The sequence below is a fragment of the Austrofundulus limnaeus genome, unplaced genomic scaffold (assembly GCF_001266775.1).
Source record: "Austrofundulus limnaeus strain Quisiro unplaced genomic scaffold, Austrofundulus_limnaeus-1.0 Scaffold16, whole genome shotgun sequence".
NCBI classification, from domain to species: Eukaryota; Metazoa; Chordata; class Actinopteri; order Cyprinodontiformes; family Rivulidae; genus Austrofundulus; species Austrofundulus limnaeus.
The window spans coordinates 71,968-75,081 of record NW_013952418.1 but is presented as its reverse complement, the minus strand read 5'-3'; the positions used below and the strand labels follow the sequence as shown (position 1 = coordinate 75,081).

General features: G+C 44.0%; 1 protein-coding gene across 1 annotated transcript in view; it reads right to left on the bottom strand.

Moving 5' to 3' along the window:
* tmem39a (transmembrane protein 39A) overlaps window positions 1–2,301 on the bottom strand; it is a gene marked incomplete in the record, with an annotated part of 15,667 nt that extends 13,366 nt beyond the window's left edge. The window contains 1 exon segment of the mRNA XM_014002992.1: window positions 1,991–2,301.
* Window positions 2,302–3,114: the final 813 nt, after the last annotated feature.

The following is a 3,114-nucleotide window of genomic DNA, read 5'->3' as shown; positions in this document are numbered from 1 at the left end:
TTTATGAATTGAATTTTTTTTCAAACATTTTGAAATATAATTTATAATAAAAGCTACTGTATCTTGATTTTCCTACTTTGCAAGTCAAGGGATGTGTAGCTACACGACCTGACTGTTTTACTGAGGCCTAATGAATAAAGACATTCAATAAAAATATGTCTGATGACTATTTTAGTCTAAATTGGTTGACAGATTAATAAACAACCATATCGATCAGCCAATTAACGTCCGTCAAAATCGATCAGACGATTCACATCCATCATTTAACTTCTGTCTGTGTCCACAATGGTTGGACGATTAACATCGATATAGATCTATCGGCTGATAAACGTCCAACAATGGTCGGCAAGTTAACTTCCATCTGTGTCCATATTGTTTAGACAATTAACATCTGTGTAGATCATTCGGCCAATTAGCATCTGTCAACATTGGTCGGCCGATTAACGTCCGTCAACACCGGTCGGCTGATTAACGTCCATCATCATTGGTCGGCCGATTAAAGTTCGTCAACACCAATCGGACCATTAACGTCCACCATCACTGGTCGGCCGATTAAAGTTCGTCAACACCGATCAGACCATTAACGTCCACCATCACTGGTCGGCCGATTAAAGTTCGTCAACACCGATCGGACCATTAACGTCCACTATCATTGGTCGGCCGATTATGTCCAACAACATCGGTCGGCCAATTAAAGTTCGTCAACACCGATCGGACCATTAACGTCCAATATCATTGGTCGGCTGATTAATGTCCGTAAGCACTAGTTGGATGATTAGTGTCTGTCAACATTGGTTGGTCAATTAGCATCCATCAACATCGGTCGGATGATTAACTTCCAGCAATATCAGTCGGACCATAAGTGTCCATCAGCATTGGTTGGATAATTGGTGTCCATCAACATTGGTTGGCTGATTAACGTCCGTCAACACCGATCGGACCATTAACGTCTACTCTCATTGGTCGGCCGATTAACGTCCGTAAGCACTAGTTGGACGATTGGTGTCTGTCAACACTGGTTGGTCAATTAACGTCCATCAACATCGGTTGAACCGTTAATGTCTGTCAACATTGGTCGGCTGATTAACGTCTGTCGACAGTGGTCGAACCATTAACATCCATCATCACTGGTTGGACAATTGGTGTCAGTCAGCATCGGCTGGCCGATTAATGTCTGTCATCATTAGTCGTTCGATTAACGTCCGTCATCATAGGTCGGATGATTAATGTCCTTGAACATTGGTCGACTGATTAACATCCATATAGATAAGTCAGATAATTAACKTTCATATAGATCAGATGTCAGATTAATGTCCATCTGTGTCCACACGTTTCAGCCGAACAACTTCTGTTTGTATCGGTCGGACAATTAAACAATTTAACAATGTTTTCTCAGCTAAACCACAAGGAAAACGCAAAGCATTTCAACTGAAGCAGTTTATCTTTTCAACATTTTTTTAAAAACCTAATCTAATGTAATGTAATGTAATCTAATCTAATCCTTTTGTGATAAAGCATCCTTTCCCTGCAGAAATCCACAGTTCCTCTCTGTTCTGSTGTTTGATGAAACATGATGAAGGAGATAAAATGATGAGTTCGCGGCTGCAACATTCAGACACTTTGAGCTTCATCTACAAACAGGAAACAGACGTTAACGCGCACGCGCGCGCGCGGCACTACCGCACCACAGGGACCTGGTTTAGCTGCACTCAGCTCGAGTTTACAGCTGTAAGAAGTGAAAACAGGAACTGCAGGCTGGGGGTTAACGTGGAGGTGCTGCAGTTTAGAAGAGTTGTGGATCAGAACCGGACCGTGTCCTCCTGCTGGAACAGGTTTTTTGTTAAAGGATGTTTTTTTTGTCGCCTCTGAGATTCTGACATCAGAGAGGAACTTTACAAAAAGGCCGCTTTGACCCAGAAGAACCGCCTCCTGCAGCCTTTAAACAACATTTAAACCAACAGTAAAGAGTTTAAAACACAACTTGACTCACACAACACCGACAACATGCGGGGGGGCAGAGCTGAGCCGAGCGAGGATGCATCAGAGTCAGCGGGTCCGAACAGCACCGAGCGGGGGTTTCTCCTCCTTCCAGCCTCGGCAGCCGGCTCGGCACCGACGCGGGAACGGGTTACACCGGTACCGGAGACGCTGCGGGTCCGCTGGCCGCTCGCCCGGGGACATAAAACGGCTCGGAAAGTTAGTCCTGGTCCTGGAGGAGCAACAGTGCGCTGCACTCAGAACCGACGTGGCAAAGCTGCACCTCCTCTCCGCGTGACGTCATCAGAGTGCGCCGCGCCGCACAGTCGCAGTTCGACACTTCTGACGATTTATTATTATTAATAACTTCTGATAAATATGTGGAGCAGAAACACAGGAAGGATGCTGAACAAACACTTGGATTAATTTATGCTCCTCAGAAGTTTATTTAAGCTGCTTTTAGTCTGAAAGGGGACAAACTTTTTACTTAAAGTGACAGCAGATTTCWCACAAACTTAATAAATAATGAGTTAAAACAGAGTAAATACTGAGGGCTGCATGGAAAAGCTGAAACAGTTGTTAAAGATAAAAGAAATAGACACTAGAAAGAAGCTAAATCATCAAAACACTAAAAAAAGCAAAAAATGCTGACAAGAATTGACAAAATCCTTACAAAAGAGAAGCTAAAAGAGGAAAATCATGAATATGCAATTAAAACATAACTCATATCAAGTATTATAGTAAAAATATCTAATGTTGGACTGTCCAGCTGTTGGTTTGAGGTGAAGATAAAGAATGTGRAGGTAGTCCTCCTCACTTTGTCCCACACCATGACACTGCCACCACCGTGCCTGACAGTTGGTTCAGGGTTCTGAGGTCTGAAAGTCTCACCTGGACTCCTCCAAACGTCCTTCTTGTCTCAATCTTTGTCTCGTCTGTCCATCAAACCTTTCCCCAGAAGACATTTGTCTCCTCTATGTGGACAACTGCAGGTTTCAGTCCAGCATGAAGGTCCTAGAGCTTCTTTCTGGATCCTCTCAGTTCATGGTGTAAAACTGTCCTCACTGTGGACAGGGACACTGGTGGACAGGGACACTGGTGGACAGGGACACTGGTGGACAGGGACACTGGTGGACA